Source organism: Phoxinus phoxinus, assembly GCF_949152265.1.
Source record: "Phoxinus phoxinus genome assembly, chromosome: 23".
Taxonomy (NCBI): domain Eukaryota; kingdom Metazoa; phylum Chordata; class Actinopteri; order Cypriniformes; family Leuciscidae; genus Phoxinus; species Phoxinus phoxinus.
Window position 1 is genome coordinate 15,201,738 of NC_136898.1, and position 19,147 is coordinate 15,220,884.

General features: G+C 38.1%; 1 protein-coding gene across 21 annotated transcripts in view; it reads left to right on the forward strand.

Moving 5' to 3' along the window:
• Nucleotides 1-19,147, forward strand: part of cadm2a (cell adhesion molecule 2a) — a 378,094-nt gene that overhangs the window by 173,830 nt on the left and 185,117 nt on the right. The window contains exon 1 of one of the 21 annotated variants that reach the window (XM_079598769.1): nucleotides 18,601-18,743. The exons of the other annotated variants lie outside the window; for them this stretch is intronic. The gene's annotated coding sequence lies outside the window, so the exon portion shown is untranslated. Of the gene's footprint in view, nucleotides 1-18,600; nucleotides 18,744-19,147 lie in introns of those variants that run through there. 21 annotated transcript variants of the gene reach the window in all.

The following is a 19,147-nucleotide window of genomic DNA, read 5'->3' on the forward strand; positions in this document are numbered from 1 at the left end:
CGTTCCCGCTATAAACTTTGCGTTCGCTCGCAAAATCTTTTGAGCTCTTTGCAAGCGAAAACAGTTTTTCGGTGGAACGCAAATGTTTTGCGAGGAAACGCAATGTTTCTCGGGGGAACGGGAACACAAAGGTTTCTAAGGGGAACACAAAATATTAGCAAGAGAATGGAAAAACGTTGACAATTGTTTCCTCCATCTCTCTTTTTTTTTCATGTCCCTTTAGGTTTAGGTGCTCTGTGCATTATGACCTCATCTTTATATATATATATAGACTTCATTCACACAAATGTTTTTGGCTGTTGCATATAAGATGTTGTCATGAGATCATTGCATTCTGTTGCATTCCATTGTGCTTCATCTAACTAGTTGACTAGATGACCCTGCAATATGTCTAATTTTAAACTATGTATTTTAAAACCATTATTACCTCATTAGTGGCTGAACATTCTTTTTTTTTTTTTTTAAATATGTTTTCTTTTCCAAGTATGGAAACTCATTAACATTATTTTTGTTCACATATTCTGAATAAATAAAAACAATGTGCTGTTAGCATAAATATTCAGTCCCTGAAGAGGTTTACACACAATGTCCCTCGAAGGAATGCCTAACAATTGGCATCTACCTGTGAATCATTAAAATAACTTTCATTTTCTCAGTGACATCTCATGGTTAGAGGATTATTATTCAAGATCGCTGTGAAAATGAAAACGAAAGAGCATTCCAAAGAAGTCAGAGATAAAGTAAACAAACAAGTACAGCATGAGAGTTGCAACTCCCAGTGGGCTCTGTTGGTTCAGTTTCTCAAGAACTGGAAGCTCTATCAAAATCACCCAAACAAGGTTGTCCTTCAGAACACCAGACGAACAAGCCATTGAGTCCAACAATCACTGTGAAAGAACTACAGTTCAGTAGCTGAGGATAAAAGTAAAACTCAAAGAGCTTTTCATAACACCTGATGTGAGGAAAATGTCAATAAAGAAACCGGTTCAAAAGTTTGGGGTCTTTACGTTTTTTTTATATTCTGAACGGATGCATTAAGTTGATCAAAAGTAATAGTTAACACATTTATAATGCTACAAAATGTTTCTATTCCTAGTAAATATTGTTATTTTGAACATTCTGTTCATCAAAGAGAAAAAAATATCTCACTGAAAAAATCTCCTTTGGTTATATGAATAAACTGAATATTTCTGCTATAATATTTGACCCAGATTGCTCATGTATATGTGAGTGTTATGATGGAGTGAGGATCTATGTATATGGGTGACAATGCGCTTAATGCTCTTAATGGAGATAATAGCACTCTATGCAGAGAGGCATCAGCAAGTAGGAACCAAGAGGTTTGTCCTCTCTGCGCCCTTGCTGAGTTAAAACACTCTAATCTCGCATTAATTCCTGCAGCTACACACCCATCATAACAGCAGACAGTTTAGCCAGGCCTGCTTCGGCGCTGTATTTATTCTTTTACTGTACTTAAAGTACAAGTTCTCTGAAAATTATTTCATAAAAAATGTTTACATTAAAATATCTGTTATTTTCTGTTTTTGCTGTTAGCTTACTATAATATAAATGAGCATTAGGTCATAGGTAATCTGATGGACTGGGACCGCAAACTTGCACTGTATTTTTTGACCTCTCACTCCCATCGCAGCAAAGGTAAAAACCGCCCGCTCCCATGATATTTGCATTGTATCCCATGGGATCCCAAAGCAGCCCCCTACTTGGATGCATGTAAACCTATTGCAGGAGACCTTATCTTCAATGTTAAATCGACCTGTATTCTTTTGACACAGGCCACAACAACTTCGCCAGGCTTTTCGGTCCCTGGCCAGACACATCCAGTCTCTGCCGATGTCTTGTCTGAGCGAGTCCCGTCATCGGGGTGCGGGGCGGCAGAGCGGTCTTTTGATGTCGAGAGGCAGCCATTCGGCAGTGGCGCAAAAAGTGGGTATGCGCTATATGCGGCGCATTTTAGAGGACTAACAGGCTAGAGTAGGCGCCCTCATAAGATTTTATAATAGAATTAATAATTAGGTAATATCACGAGCGGGCGGGGGCGCCGTGAGCGCTGAGCGAGCAGCGGGTACGAGTAGTGAGTTGTCGCCGAAAAAGATGGATAAAGCAAAACCGCTGTCGGGGGCTAAAAATAGAAACAGAAAGAGGGAAAAGGAGATGGCATGTAAATAGATGCGACAGCAGCTTAATAAGTGGATGGTGAAAGGCAACAGGTAGGATTTAAAGTGTGACGTTCAGGCATGTAGGCTACTGGCCATCGGGACTACCGGGAGATTCCCGTTGGGCCGACGTGCTTTTTGGCCCGATACATCTCATACTTTTTTTTTTTTTTTTTTACTCATGAAACTTATTTTGTTTTCCGCCAAAATAAAAGCTTGATGTAGTTTCCGTCAAAATAAAATATCACGTGCTTATCCAACGCTATCTCACGACCAATTCGTACGAATTTGTACGAGTGATTAAAAGGTGGCTAATTCGTACGAATTTGTACGACCTCACTCGTACGAATTTGTACGATTTGTCTAAACCCACGTGACGGTTGGGTTTAGGGGCGGGGTCAGGAGTAGGTCATTCGTATGAATTCATACGATTTTGGCAAATCGTAAAATATGTACGATTTAGCAAAAAACGTACAAATTCGTACGAGTGAGGTCGTATGAATTGGTACGAATTAGCCACCTCGTAAAATTCGTACGAATTGCCGTGAGATCGGGTTGGCTTATCTCTATCAAGTATAGAAATTAGTAGAAAACTAATTATGAAAGTTTCCTTTATTTTTCAGTGCATTTATTTTACAATATATGGCTATTACTATCATGGGATTAATATTATATCCTAACTATTAGTATGTAGTAGTGTAATGTGTAATGTAGACAGACACTGTTACTAAAAGAGGTTTGAAATTTTCTTTGTTTAATTTGTACACTGAATATCATGGAGCTTTTAATTTTGAACTCTCAAAGTGCACCAGATTGATGGATTTAACATTAAAGGGTTAGTTCACCCAAAAATGAAAATAATGTCATTAATGACTCACCCTCATGTCGTTCTAAGCCCGTAAGACCTCCGTTCATCTTCGGAACACAGTTTAAGATATTTTAGATTTAGTCCGAGAGATTTCTGTCCCTCCATTGAAGCTGTATATACAGTATACTGTCCATGTCCATAAAGGTAATATAAACATCATCAAAGTAGTCCATGTGACATCAGTGGGTTAGTTAGAAGTTTTTGAAGCATCGAAAATACTTTTTGGTCCAAAAATAACACAAAATAAGACTTTATTCAGCATTGTATTCTCTCCCGGGTCTGTTGTGAATCTGCGTTCAGGACTCCGCAGTGACGCTGCTGACGTAAGACGCTGATGACGTGTTATCTGGTGCGCCCGAGCTTCGTTTACAGTCTGAGGGAGACGCACGCTATATTCAAGCTATTCTACATTGTTTGCGTGGATATCATTTTTTTAATGGTGCGTAAATGTGCATGTCGCGGATAAGACACTTTTACAGCGTGCGTTTCCCTCAGTCTATAAATGAAGCTCGGGCGCACCAGATAACACGTCATCAGCGTCTTACGCCAGCAGCGTAACTGTGAAGGATTGACAACAGACCCGGGAGAGAATACAATGCTGAATAAAGTCTTATTTTGTGTTATTTTTGGACCAAAAAGTATTTTCGATGCTTCAAAAACTTCTAACTAACCCACTGATGTCACATGGACTACTTTGATGATGTTTATATTACCTTTATGGACATCGACAGTATACTGTATATACAGTTTCAATGGAGGGACAGAAATCTCTCGGACTAAATCTAAAATATCTTAAACTGTGTTCCGAAGATGAACGGAGGTCTTACGAACGACATGAGGGTGAGTCATTAATGACATTATTTTCATTTTTGGGTGAACTAACCCTTTAATAAGCACTAAATCTTTCATCACTGGATTCATCACTGTGGAGTATAGTTCAATTGTATTAATAAATGACAATTTTATACGTATTACATCTGTTAACTCTCACTCGTTCCTACTCACTCATTACATGGCACACTTATTTATTTATTCATTTTTTCGTTGCTGCATACCCCTCTGACACTGAGTAGTTGCGGCCCTATTCGGTCACGGTCCGCATCCGTCACCCGTCCGAACTCCTGGCCACGTGTCCAGCCCAGCGCTTCTTGGCCTGTTCGGCCTGGTTGACGGAGACCTTATGAACCTTTAAAAAAAAGGGCATTTTAAATATACTACTGCAGTACAGCTGTTTGTGCTGTAAAAAAAACAGTGCTTAGTTTGTTTTTAGGTTGTCATCATCTTAGATGTGCATCATAGCTGGAGCTAGACTCAGTCCAATGAAACGCCTTCATTTTTTTTTTTTTTTTAGAAGGTGGAAAGCATCATTTGTTAAATGCCAAATTAGCGAAACATCTCTTCACAGGACCTAAAAATACTTTTGATTTGGACAGCTGCAGTCCTGCTGTATCAGCATTTTCCAGCATGTCAAAATGTCAATTCAGACTCTCCTCTGCGGAAAGACAGATTGGATCACACTTTTTCCTTGAGAAAGTTGACAGTATTTTTGGATTTATCTTCACTTTTCTTTTGAGCTTGACGTTTACATCTGGTAGTACTATGTGGTGTGGTTTACTCTAGTACAGGTATAACATTTGATAGGATCACTAAAAAGCAAATAGAGAGGAAGTCAAGTAGTAGCCTTTTCAGATGTATATTATCCATTGTGCTATCACAAGGGTGTTCTGTTTTGCTACACTGTAAAAAAAAAATGATAAGTTATAAATACAATTAATGGAGTACATTTTACAAAAAAAATACTATTTCACTCTTTCTATAAAAAAAATACATTTAATGTATTGTGTTTCTTGCCATTTCTTTGTAATTACTTTTACTAGCAGTGAAATTTTCTGAGTGAAAATTGTGAAAATGTAATTCTACACTTACTGTACACCAATTTCTTTTCAGTATATGTGATGCTTTAAAAGCAAATAAACGTCTGATAAAAAAGAATATTAAATTAATATATTTTTTAAATAAACACAAATAAAAATGTTGTTTATAATTAAAACAATAAAAAAAATATTTTGTATTATTAAATACATTTCTGTCATCACAATTCTCGTTTTTTGAAAGCACGCTGCAACTGCTACAGCAAATGCTGACCAAGTATTTAAAGGTTGAGCTGCGAGCTCATTGGCTACTGATACAGCAGGAACCAATCAGCTGTGCCCTATAGAGAATGATGTGATTGCAAGCAGATTGAGTTAAGGACCTTTCAGCCTGCACCATCTAGAGGTTCATGACAGAACTTTTATTTATTATTGCTTGGAATTAAAAAATATATATATATTTTTTTTACTTAGCACATTGTCTCTAGTGATCAATCGTTTACTTGTGAAACTCACATCAGCGCCATACACCTTCTTCCCTCTGATATCCCTCGGGCTGAATCTGAGCAGCCGTCTGTTGATTTACTGCTTCGATATGCTGATTGATTATTATACAAACAAAGACACAATTCAGATGTAAATCATCAGCTTACATTAGTCTAACAGAATGATCTATCTAAAAACTGCCTTTACTCTTCCTTTGACCGAGCTATTTTTTTTCTATTTTTTTCTATTGACCAACCTTCTCTCTCTCCCTCACTCCTCTCATCTTCTCGGCGTGAGGTATGAAGCGGTCCAGCGTGACACTGCAGCTAATCCATGTTTAATCATCTTTCACATGATCTATTTCTGACTCTGTCGCACAGGGTGCCGGCCTGTGAACATGACCCTGTGACGATGGGTTAAAGAAGACATCATGAAGAGGCCTTTGCTTTTCCTCACAAATCGCAGACTATGGCTTTTGAAACAGGGCCAATCTAACATTAAATGAGCCAAATTTACTAACAATTTGCGCCAGTGCCAACCCCTAATTTGGTGTTAAAAAACTACTGTCAGGATTTACTAAGGACACGCAATGAAAAATGAGCGCTGAAAGGGCACAGGGTTATTTCTGCGGCTGACCTTATTGAAGTGCATTTGTAGGAATTTCTCTTTCACACGCAAAATCTAGAGGAGAGTATTTACTCTTACTGGCCTATGACACTTACACAAGCTGATTTACTAAGGTTTGCGCTAGTCAATTTACTGGTATTTGCTCCATAATTTAACGCTCAAAAACGCTAATTTGCGCTGCTCTTGGTAGATTTCGATGGTCATTACGGAAATGTCTGTGTTCTTTAATTAGAAGATGAACTTTCCACTCTCGTCTGCATTTTTTTTTTATTGTGCTCTCACGCTAATTTTGCCCTGTTTAGTAAATCTGGCCCTATGTCTCTTTTAATGATGCTAGTCTTTGGATAGGCATGTTAAACAATTTAATCCATCCAGTCAGATCCTGGATAGAATTGAAAAGGAGGCCCTACCTACACCATACTAATAAATTATTGTGGTTTAAAACCAGGTTTTTCAGATTCATTGTCCAACCCCTGTAAAAACTCCCTTCTCCATTGCAAAAAAAAAAAAAAAAAAAAGAGTAAAAAAAGAAAAAGAAAAAAAGAACCTCCTAAGAAGAGCAGTGCCTTACTGGTTTTTGTTAAAGTCCCCCTGTTGTGAAAATCAAGTTTTTAATGTTATAGGTGGTGTTTTTAATATGCTTTAACACAAACCATCTGCAAATTCATGTCAACATCATTGTATCTGCATATACTAAATGAAGCAAGGGTGTAGAGTTGCATTCAATTGTAAGGCATGGAGATGAATAAATGTTTAAATATGTAATGTTGGTGATCAAAGATGAGTTTTAAGGGATACAATTATTGACTTCAGGGGGTTTTAAATAATTTTTAACACTGTCAAAATGAAAATAATGACCAATAGCCATCTGCCTCATTATAAAAGTGACACTGATCTGACTTCAACCTCTTGTTTTGAGGAGACATGAGAGATCTTAAGACATGACTTATGAACTACTTAGCCATATACTAAAACCGTTATGTAGTGCTATTATTGTCTTGCCATTAAGTTACTGTATTAAGACAAGGGAAATACATTGAGGTGGTAATGGTCTTGTTCAGTACACATGTAAAGCTAATGAACTTGTAAAGTGCTCTCCTGGAACGCTGCCATTGAAATGAGATTGAAAATATGTCTTTCCCTGCTGCTTATACTGTGACTTTTTCATACTGTAACTAAACGATAAAGTTATGCTGTGTAATTAGCATTTTGGACATTTCTTGAAAATAAAATAAAAACACCAACCATGTATTCGCCAAACGATGATCTGCTCTTTCAAGTTGTGGCTTTGGCTTTCTGTTTTGTTTACCACATGACCTGTGAGTCACATCCAGCGTAAACCACAGAACCATAGAAGTGAAATTGTGTTTGGCTGAAAAGGAGAGCTGACGGTTTCTGTTTCGGTCACAAAGTTCCTCCCCTTCATATTATCAAACGCAGAGGCCGATGTGCGAAACCCAAGACTAATATCAGCATCGAGACACAATTTCACATGAGTTCTTCTCGTTAAACAAAACAAGCATCCCCAAAGTCTTGTTTGCTTTTGTCAAGGGACATTCCTCTCACAATTGTTTCTTTGTCCAAAGCCAAAAGCTGTAGTATATGATTATATTGGCTGGGGAAACATACTAGTGAATTCAAGACACTGTAATTAGGGGCGCTGCAGTTTCACCACGGATATAAAACACAACCCGAAACCACACAGAGCTGAAATTTTCCAATAGTTCTATCCAAGTTCATATGTCAGACCTCTGTGTTCATCGCAGTGACCAGATCTGGCCTGACATGTTGGGACGGACGTTTTAAAGTGCTTATTCAATCATTTATAAGGGGAGGGAAAAGATGAGTGGTTGTTCGCCTCAAAGTGTTTCTTTTTTTCTTTAAAAAAAAAAAACACATATGAGATATCAGTAGGTGGCTTGCAAGAGGATGCTGGGAAGTCATTTTCCACAGCATGCTCTTGGTTTATCTCAGTGTGAAGGCAGATAGAGCAGTTTGATTTTCAAGGCAAAAGGCAGCGGTTTTTTTTCTCATTTAAATGCAATGCAAAGAACTTTTTTACCTAGAATTCTGTTTTTCAATACATCAGAGGGTCATAGGGAAAAAATGCACAATATTAATGAAATAAATTCATAAAAGAAATGGTTCGAGATTTATGTTGCTGATTGGCTGAGACTGTAGAGCATTTGATGACACATTAGATTTGTAAGCACATTGTGCCATGGTGTGTTTTATGTTCCTGTCATTCTCCTAAGAACGTTTATAATGGATAAATGTAGTAAGTTGGTTCTGAAGGGAAACTCACATTTGCAATAAAGCCTGTAATACCAAAACACATTTGAAATCATGTCTGAATGTAGGTTTGCTTCACTAGAGTAACATACATCAGAACGAGAACGTTTACAATTGATAAATACTGTTCGTATAGCTTTCTTTCTTTCTTTCTTTCTTGTTTGATCGTTTGGTCATTCTTTCTTGTTTGTTTGTTTTCTTTTGTTTCTTGATTTGTTCTTTTTTTCATTTTTGTTCTTTCTTTTCTTTCTTTCTTTCTTTCTTTCTTTCTCTTTCTTTCTTTCTTTCTTTCTTTCTTTCTTTCTTTCTTTCTTTCTTTCTTTCTTTCTTTCTTTCTTTCTTTCTTTCTTTCTTTCTTTCCCTTCCTTCTCTCAAGAAAACAGCAAACCACACACCATTATTTTAATAAAAATCAAGTATCGTCCACAATAATATTTTACTGGGGAATCCAGACGTCCCTTCCAGCAGTATGGAGTGAATTATGCAGCCAGACATCTTCGTAGAGGTGCCAGAAAGAATATAAATGCAGCCCTGCGCTGACAAGCTGTTTTGGTTTAGCAGTGATCCCCTGCTTAACTGGGATCCTTCAGAAAATCCCTTCATGCCTCTATTCAGTCATCATGTTGATGTCTAACATGTGAATGATGTCGGCTACCAAAAGGACTGTGTTGTGAGGAGACATAAACAAAGATTTTGCCTTGATGCATACTAGCCTACCGCTTCATAAAAAGGTCAGAGGCAGCTGTTATTCGGCAGTGATGTTCACCGAGCTTTTTGCTACATTAAATCCCGCCTTTGATTTCTCCTGTCCGTGTAGCTTTATTTCAGAATTACACCACATCAACATCGCTCCTCTTGCAGCCTGCCACGGGATCCTTGTACTTCTGTTTCATAAGCTGAAATGTGAGTTCAGGATAAGGCAGCCATCAGGAGAAGTAGAGTGATTTCAGAGTGGTTTTTTTTAGAGAGTGATGTTCAGAGGCATGTGGAGGACTGTACTCCATCAATAAACATAATTTTGCTAATTATTTTATCATTATTATGCATGTAGGTTTATGAGCTTATATTAAGGCTGAATACAATATTTGTTCATTTGAACAGGCCTTTAAAGTTTGGGCAAAAACTCCTGGCAATTATGTGTTTTCATGTATTTTTTCTGCAGCACTAGAATGTCAAATGATGATTGAAACATGGAACTCCTCACTTGATTGATTTTATGAAATTTAAAAAATATGGTGAAACTCGTGTGTATTTTGACCAAAAACAATGCGCTGTGGCTTTAATTGATCATGAACAGCGCAGCAATGAATCTGTGTGAAACAGGCCTGAAAATGCATCACGGTTTCCAAAAACATAGTAAGCAGCACATCCGTTTTCAACATTAATAATAAAAAGAAATGTTTTTTCAACACCAAATCAGAATATTATGATTTCTGAAGGATCGTGTGACACTGACAACTGGAGTAATGATGCTGAACATTCAGCTTTGTCATCATAGGAACCAAATTACATTATAAGATATTAAAATAGAAAACAGTTATTTTAAATTGTAATCAAATTTCACAAACGTACTCTTTTTAGTGTGAGCATAAGACTTTTTTTTAACAACATTAAAAATTCTTACAAATCTCAAACATTTTAATGGTAGTGTACGATCAGAAAAAAAGCTAATTATTTTAGCTTATTAATATTGACTTTGAACAAGCAGAGGCAAACAAGATGGGCTAATTTATAACTTATAATATTCTCTTCGCTTTAATTCAGAATATTTATAAAAGCCTATGTAGATGACTCCAGCTCTCTGTGGGAGAGGGACTGTCCTATCCCACCATTCTCAGGCTGGAGAATATCAAAGCAATGAAAGTTGTAGTGCATCAAGGGACTGAGGAGACCAAGCTGTGAATTTGTGATTAAAGCAAGGTAAATGAGTCCATTAGAAGCAGAATAGCCCTGGAGACATGACAGGAGTAAATCATTGTGGCTAATTTCCTTCCCTCAAGGACAGACCAGAGGGAAAAAAGGAGAGACAGAAAGGGAGAGAAATAACCAAATGAGAAAATGATGGATCTGAGGGCCCTTTCTGAAAGGACAGAGAAATCCAAAGCCATTCTGGCATTTGGTATTTCATAAACTCATTTAGATTTGGCAATTCCTAAGTTTATATGTCTCTGGTCTGGGGCTTTGTCTTATAGTGTCAGTGCAATTAATCAGCACAGGAACATTATGAAGACATTAACGCGGTCACAGAAAGTCACAGATAGCGCTCGCATGCAGGAAGCCCCAGCCGAGATCGGCTTTACCTGCCAACACTGGCAAATTGGTGCAGGTGTCATGCGGCCCAACCGTCCACATTAATTCCTTTTTGACATATGCAAACCCCCAGCACATGGAAAAAGTACATGGTGGTATCAAAGGATGGAGCCCCGTCAGAGTAAATGCTCCATGTGTCTCAGCGGTGGGTGAACCTGGCAGCGTCCCCAGCAAATAGGTCTCCTCTGCCCTGTCCGTCTGTTCCCCTGGCCTGTCCTCACAGCCTGTGTGCGCTGGTGAGTCTGGGAACATTCATATGCTTGCACATAAGCACACACACACATACACAGAAGTATGCATTATTATTTCATAGTTACTCATTGAAATACTTCAGCTTAGAAATACAACGTTTATGTTATTTGATTTGCATCGTTGTTCAAAAGTTCAAAAGTATATATTACAAATTAAAATAAAAATGTTTTATTTTAATGTGTTTTTTGTGTAGTTTATTCCTGTGATCAAAGCTGAATTTTCAGCATCATTACTCCAGTCTTCAGTGTCACATGATCCTTCAGAAATCATTCTAATGCAGATTTGGTGCTCAAGAAACATTTGTACTGCTTAATATTTTTAAGGAACCTTAGATAAAATAAAATAAAAGGTTTTCTGGTTAATTAGCAATTCAAAAGAATAGCATTTATTTGCAATAGAATGTTTTTGTAAGAGTGTACAAATATTTACTGTCACTTTTAATGTTTACAAACCCAAACATTTGAACGATAGTGTATATAAAATTTAAATAAGTATTCAATGGTGCTTTTCCACTACATGGTATGGCTCAGTATATGCCTCACTTAAATAGTACCACCTTGGTTGAGGTTCCAAGCGAGCTGTACCGATACTAAACTGTGACGTGTAAGCACTGCAGATCACTGATTGGTCAGAGAGAATTGTCACTACCAGCGTCACTGGATTTGCGACACACCAAACCCGAACAAACAAACTTCTTCGTCTTGCAGTGAGAAACATCGAGAATCAAGAACACCTTTCCATCGATATGCTTCATTGCTCCTGTGTTGTGCGTTTGTTTGTGTCGCGCTTATGATGATGTCACGGCAGAGGCGGCGCAACTATAACGATCAGTCTATAATCCCACCCACTTAAAGGTGCAGTATGTAATATTGACAGCTAGTGGTTGTAATGGATACTGCAGTTCAAATTCAAAATTTTGGAGAGGGTTGTTTCCCCCGCCCCGTCCTCCTCAGACTCGCGGGTTGCCAGTTTGAGGACACGCAACAGGAGCGAGCACAATTGACAATGGAAGGCGAGGAGACTTACACACTTGTAAGTTGATAAGTTGATGTATCAGTGTTTTAATATGCTCCCGTTCATAGATATTTTTAGATGGATGCCGAGGCTTTTTAGGTCGGGTAGAATCTGTGATCTCTGACCTATATTTTCTGGCTTCCCTGGCTACAATACACTCTGTTTTCCGCCAACTGGCAACCCGGGGTGTCGAAATACTGTTGGGTAAATTGGCAGTGCGCAGGATCACACAGACCAAAACAGACATTCTGACAAGAAACGCACATTTCAAAGTAAAGTAACTGGCTGTAGCATTGTTTTTCAGAGAAACAACATCTTTTTTTTTAAATCTCTGCAAACATATTATGCTATGTATATGCTTTAGTACACTCAAAAAGTTACATACAGCACCTTTAACCAATGTTTTGGAACCTACATTCAGCCTCCGCAGACCCTTCTCACTGCAGGAACATCGGTGAATCTGGTGCTGATCTAAACTGACAGTATGAAGTGTTCTGAAGCTGAAATGAACAGGCCCAGTCTATACAAACATCATCCAAAACTACAACAGCTTGAGTTTCTCCTGCGCTGTTCTCTGGTCTCTTGACATTAGTGCCAGTAGTGTAATTAGTTAGTTGAAGATCGTCCCTGGTCTCTGTTTGTTTAGTTCAACACTTTTGTCTTACGTAACGCTGTGGATTTATCCACAGAGTCTGAAGCACATCTCCACACATCTCAAGGAAATGTTGTTTTGATTGCTACTAATGTGGCATGTCTTGCTCAGTGCAGCCCGAAAAGTAATATCCTCCACCCCGACCCAGCCCAACCGTGCAGCACTAATAGAATACAGAGATGAGATGCCCTTAATGGAAAAGTAGCGCCTAAGTCAATACAATTAAACAGAGCATGTTTGAACACGCAAGACCTGTTTCCCCACAAGCCATTAAAGCCACTGAAATCAGAGTGTGTTTGTATTTAGTGCGCTTTAGATATTGAAAACAGAACATAAATCTGGATCCCCTCTGCTTTTTTCAGTCCTTCTAATCTTTTGATAAATAAAGAGATTTCGCCTGCTTGCTAGTCCGTTTGTTTGTCGTTCAGTAACTTTTATGTAATTCCCCATTTGCAATGTTGTTCACAAAACCCATTATGTTTCTGTTGCAAATGGAAAGATGGCGGAAAGAAGCAAATCAATTATGCGGCTCAACTCTTCGGCTTTAGCAAAATCATTTTTTGCCGTGATAAAAAGAGAACATCAGTCTGGTGCTTTGACGTGAACAATTGTTTTGTTTATGGTTGGCAACTTAGACATTTTGATGGATCATTTTTATGTGGGATTTGTTATCAGTATGTGGGATGGAGGCTCATCATAAATACAGTTTGCCCATTAAGGTTTGTAATGACTCCGGAAGGTGTATTTATTAGATTCTGGAAATGTGGGGATAACCTCCAAGAAAATTACACTTTTTGTGACCAGGATGCAAACATTCAGCACTCTTGTGCTGTAGTGAGATAACATTCGGACATCACTTTTTCATTTTATTTATATCTTCAAACATCTGGTTGCTTTTGCTTTGTTTTTGGTGCTGACTATTCTGTTTGCTAGTTTCTTTACAATGCAAATGGACACTTATTTGTGCTCCAATTATTCTATTTCTATTTTAATAAACTAGCATGTGACATGATATATTGCAGTTGAACCCCTTTTTTGTGCCTGATTTTAAAGGACAAATTTCACTTCTTGTTAAACCTGTGAAATGAAGTGGAAATGATCGTTCCAGTTATCTTGCGATTGTATGTAAGCTTAATTAGTGCTATTATAATGACTCATTTCGGTAGTGTGTGGTTGTATCCCGTGCTGCTGTGTCCTCGGCCTTGGGAAATGTGAACGATGACATTGCTGCTTAATTATTGTTATGCAGGGTCATTTAGAGAGATTACATAACTGTGCACTTAAGCAATCGTTCGACTGGAACGCCCCTACTTCCCAGAAAGAAAGAAAAAGCATACAAACATAGAAATCTCAATTTGTTTTCATTTATAAACCTGCAATTAAGTAATTATCACATTCCGTATAATATTTTATATGCTTCAAGAGTCATTATTTATTTCTGAATGACTAAATTGCAGTGCATCTTTGTGTATCGTTTCAAAACTGGGTGGCTGTTTACACTGTTATGAATAAAGTCAGCTTGAATATCAGATCTGTCTTTGTAATCATATCATGCACTGTTTCATCAACGAGGCGTCACATCGAGTGCTCAGAGAGACACTACAGATGATATGCTTTTATATTTTACAGCAGCTTATAAAACACTGTGTTCATGGTCATCCAGTTGGAAATGTTGACCACAAACATCTCCACATTTGCATCCTTTAGTCACTGCCTACAATGTGCTGGATCCTTAACCGGAAACCGAAAGTAACTCACCCCCGCTTAACGTTTTCTTTTTCAATTCTTGCACCCGGGAACAATGCAAGTCAACACCAATATGACTAAAAGTTTGCTAAGATGTTTGATTCTGGTATCCATAGCAGACAGGTGGGAGTGGCCTTGGTCTGCAACATGCCCAGTGCATTATGGGAGTTGAAGTCTTCCTACCCTTTTGGAAAAAGGGAAGACAGCAGCCTTTTTTTCTCTGCATTTTTTTTAATATAAAAAATAGCTTTACTACGGGATAGGCAGCCAAGTTTTATTGAAAGCCCATTTTTCCAGCCTTTAACCCTTTCATATGTCTAATATATTCAAAATTAAATACAATTAATATTCAAGTAAAGAGGTTTGAGGAGACAGTTGAGTTTTAATGATTTTTAAATATTAATATTGTTATTTTATAATGCTATTGTGCTATTAAGAGCACCCCTAAAATAAAAACCTGAAATGTAACCTGAAATTGTACCCCTTACAATTTCACAATTTAATATACATATTATTATTATCATTATCTTGAATATACCATCCTGGTCAGAATTATTGGCACCTTTGGTAAATATGAGCAAAGAAGGCAGTTAAAATAAATCTTTCAATAAAAAAAAATCACAAACATCTATAACCTTTAATTGAAGTAAAAACAGTTAAAAAAAGGGTGTGGGGGGGGGGGGTATATTAGGAAATTAATGTTTAATATTTTTATTTGAATATTTATTGTTATATAATGTTGTTGTTTTGTATTTTTTGGTATTAGGATACTTAGTTAAAAAATGGATAGGCTGATGTATTGTACAGTTTTCTTTTGAAATAATGCATCAGTGTTGCGTGCCCAGCAGCTGTGATGGGTCTCCACCCCTAAAGGTCACCCAGCGCCCCACTGCGCCTCCATGCAGTGGTCAGCAGGTGCTGTGTTCTGTGGGACTGAGCCTCACTCCGTCTCGCTCAGTGTTCCTGGACTCCAATGGACCCCTTTTGGCGCAGGTTCTGCCTGTTAGAGACCTTTTGCATTGAATGTGGTGCCAGCTCATGGTGGGAAATGGCCAGTTTAGCCTCGCCCTCTCAGAATCACTGCTGGTCTTGATGAAATGTCTGGTGCCAGCCAAAATCCGCTGTTGCCACTGCCAGCGCAATGTAATGGCTCTGCCAATAGGAATGATGGGGAGCCAGGGATGAAAGAGAAAGGAAATGTACTGTATGAGAGAATGTGTGGGGTTGAAAGGAATGGAGATTGATATGACTTGAATTCTCCCACTGTGTTAAGGAAAGATCAAATGTTGATCACTTTTGAAGCCTCAATCATATGGTTAGTTTTACTTTTTATTATTTGCATCCAGTATTGTTTTATACCTGCTGACTGTGACACTACCCAAACCAGGGGTTGTAACCAACAGGTTGAGAATTGAGTAATAGAGTACGTGTTCATTTTTTTCATCACTTGCCTCTGATGTCTGTGGGCTTGTTTAATTCTGAAGACCACCTGTTGGGCATTATGAGCCGTTTCTTCAGTGTGCGATCAGTCGCTTTGAGAGTTCACAGGAAATGGAATTATCGTCTGAAAATGGCAGCACAATCATAGAAATGACGGGTCATTTCCTTTATTCTCAGTATGTGTGATTATATGGTTAGTGTCAGTAGAAATATCAGTCAAGACCTAAAAACCACTGCTACTGTGTGCAGAACATGGCCTGTCATATATACAGGTGTAAGGGAAACAGGTCAATTTAGCTCAAAGGGAATTATTAATTAATTTATAGGGAATTTTTTAAAAGAGTCACTTATTTTACGGCAGAGCAAATTACTCCATTTGACTCCAGCGTTCATTTGAACGGGCCGTAACTATCAACTCTGTTATTACATTTATTAAGCAAGCATTGACAGTAAAAAAACACTTACAAATATTTATATTTCAAATATATTAAACTTTTAAACTTTATTTTCAATATCTTTATAAATATAACTAACTCTGAGAGCACAGTTGAGTGACTTAAATAATTCAGTTCATGACCCCTTTAACAGTTAAAAAATAGCAATGTTAGCTTGCTCTATTTGACCCCATGAATTACCCGTAGCTGGGTTTCCAGGTCCGCGGTTTTTCACTATCCCTACACCAAATATTATTGTAACGGTCACCAGCTGGAGTGCCCTTGAGAGCCACCAGAGGGCACTCCACATCAGACTATTATCACTCCCTCACAAACTACATTTCCCATAACTCACTGCCCGGACTCATCACTGATTGCATTCACCTGTGTCTCATTACCCTGTTAGTCTCAGCCTATTACCATGTTCACTCATGGGGAAGTTGTGTATGTTGTTGCACTGCATTTCCGAGCGTTTTCCCTGGTTTGATGTCGCTTGGTTTTTTGGATTTCTTGCCTGTTCTGTGGATTACTCTTTTGCCTCTGACCTCTGAAAATGTACGAGGAAAGTCCACTGATGAGTAGTGGTGGGCAGATCGAGGCTTCGTGAAGCAATGAAACAGTTGAACCAAATGGGCCATATTGTTTCGAGGCTTCGAATCAATCCGGCATCCGTCTCAACGGTGACACCTAGTGGTCACTTGTAGGTGTTGATCTGAAACAACCTCGTCGAGCCATTAAAAAATGTGTTGTTTTTTTATTATTGTATTTTTCTAATATGTGAAGCTTGTAGTCTATAGGCTCCTCACTGTGCATAATGTTATTTTGGTCTTGAAAAATGAATATTAATAAAATAAATCAAGCCTGATTCACAATGTCTAACTTTTTTATAGATTTTTATTCAAAAATATTAATTTCTCTGCTGTGGAAGGACTTAGCCTCCTTTTTTTACAGATCATTTCTCCAGCCTTTGAAAATATCCTCTCACAAGGGACACTTGTTGTTGGCATACAAAGATATTTTTTGGCAAGGACATACAAATGAGGAAGCCTTAGCCTATGTATCTATCTATTAATGTATGTATGTATCTATATATCTATCTATTAATCTATCTGTCTATATATATATTTCTATCTATGCATCTATTAATGTGCCACTATATGTAGGCTACTCTGTCTGTCTCTAGCCTATCAGTCAATGTGTAAATTTAAATGTAAGCCTAAATATAACTAAACAAATCGCACTATAAATGTCACTATATCACCAAAAATCCGCTATCTCAAAATCAAACTCTCACAAAAACCCACGAGGTCAATATGCGTTGATTTTACTTTTATACAGATGTGCGATTGTGTGGTCTGTCCCGACCGTGTCAATCATACGCTGATTCGGCGGATCACACCTGATGAAACACTTGTGAAACACTTCGAGGCTTCGTTTGGCCATAGTCACGTGACATGGGTGTTTTGAATCACGCTTCGGATCAGTGTTTCGAAACATCTGCGCTTCAGGATCTCGCAAAGCTTCGGAACGACTGTTTTGCGTCAGCCATCCTTACTGATGAGTTTACCAGCTTTTGTGCCTCAGCCCTGGACCAATTTAACCCCTGCCTATCGATATTGGTGGAGACATTTAGTATCATTGCATCTCTATTATTATGCATCACAGTGCACTCATCAGTGAGTTTTTAGTCTATTTTTTAATCGTGGCTGTGGTAATTGCTGTCAGGGCACAACTTTTGGTGGACTTGGCGTCTTGCAGAACCAAAGAGTTTGCTAATTTGTGGAAAGCTGTCCAGTTCTCTCTTCCCTTATTCACCTATAATAACTAACTCCCTCATGCTACCCTGAAGGCTGATGTCCTGGTATTGCCACCCTCACCTGCCCTCTAAATGCCACTCTTAGTTTCTTCCATTGTCACTAACAGGCCATTAAACGGTAGAGTAAGCAGTTTCAGAGATAGCAAGCTATAGCTTTGAAAGCATGAGATCCCACCCTCCCATCAGAGTGCTCTTCAAAGTCATGCCTTCAAAACACATGAATGCGCACAGTCAGAGCAGCGTCATGAGAGACAGCGTTAAATTACCTCATGTCCCAAAGCACATAACATTACAATAATATTGAATGTAAAGAACTTGAAGTCGACATGAAATCAAAATGTAATTGTTAGCACATATTACTAGTCTTGTGGTGAACAATTAATCCATTAATACTCAGAAAAAAATAGTTTGTCGTGGTAATCTTTAATCAAAATCTGAAAGATACTTCCGGTCTGGAATGGCGTTCCTTTTCTGATGACGTCAGTTTGACGGCTTGGGTTGAAAACGCTTAACCACTCCCCTCAAACCGTTAGTCTGCTATGAGCAGAGATGGAGAGGAGGAGCCTAAAGTAAAACCCTGCCCTCTGTTCAATATTCCGTTTCACTTGGAAATACGTCACAACACAGGGACTTTAAAGAGCTCTGAATTGTACCACCTGACTGCTGCAGATTCACTTTGACATAGAAATGCATAATTCAAAGAGTCTGATGACGTGAACAACTACGGGTAGAACGTCACGGGTTGCCATCTCTTAATTACGGTAAATATGACATGTTGTAAACGCAATGGAAACATACCCCCGGTCCTCCTATGACTCAACTTATCCACCTCTGGTAACTGTGTATCGCTCGTATCAAAATTTAAATATAGCTAATTATAATTACCATAAACTAACCCTAACCCAAACAGGCGCACATTGACTTCACCTCTGTTAATGAGCAAACTAAATTCAATTTGCAATCTGCATGATCACAAGGGGTCGGCATGCATATTTCCCTGCTTATTCATCTCAAGTCATCTAAACTTGGAGTGCAGATCTTTTGCAGGAGATATTATGAACTTAAATTTGATATATCCTTAATCTATAAATCTTTTTTTTTTTTTTTTGAAATAATAACGTTCCAGAGGAAATAATGTTTAATTTCATTAAATTAAATAATCATT